At 50.4% G+C, this 456-nt stretch overlaps 1 protein-coding gene across 8 annotated transcripts in view; it reads right to left on the reverse strand.

Moving 5' to 3' along the window:
• Positions 1–456, reverse strand: part of tnikb (TRAF2 and NCK interacting kinase b) — a 74,660-nt gene extending 74,204 nt beyond the window's left edge. For all 8 annotated transcript variants that reach the window (XR_014600099.1, XM_084048472.1, XM_084048477.1 and 5 more), the window contains exon 1: positions 1–456. This exon is cut by the window's left edge. The gene's annotated coding sequence lies outside the window, so the exon portion shown is untranslated.

Here is a 456-nt window from a genome sequence, read left to right on the forward strand (position 1 = left end):
ACACACTCCTTTTATCCAGCACAATCCGTCCGTTAGAAAGCCTCCTCCCCAGAACGGTTTATTATAATCCAGTGGAACACAGTGGTCTGCTTTTCATTGCTGCTGCCGCCACCATCATCCTCCAAATCCGTAGTGCTGTGTTGTGTTGGTCGGTAACGGACCTAACGGTCGGTCCGCTTGGAATGAACCGCAGCTGATAGATAAATGTAAAAGGAAAGCAGTGGAGCCTGAGATGCTTAATGTCCAGGTGCTACATGCTGCTGCTGCTGCTGTGCACGGTGGAGAAGACAGAAAAAATACACACACACCGAGGCTGAGAGAGAACAACAGCCACACGCACACACTCGCACGCACACGCACACACTCAGTCACACATGATGATACACGGTGTACTGTACTAGCCTATATAAAGCGCTCCGGTACCGACATCTATCTCTCTCTCTCTCTCTCACACGC

This window comes from Gymnoscopelus microlampas, assembly GCF_963454915.1.
Source record: "Gymnoscopelus microlampas genome assembly, chromosome: 22".
In the NCBI taxonomy this organism is placed as follows: Eukaryota; Metazoa; Chordata; class Actinopteri; order Myctophiformes; family Myctophidae; genus Gymnoscopelus; species Gymnoscopelus microlampas.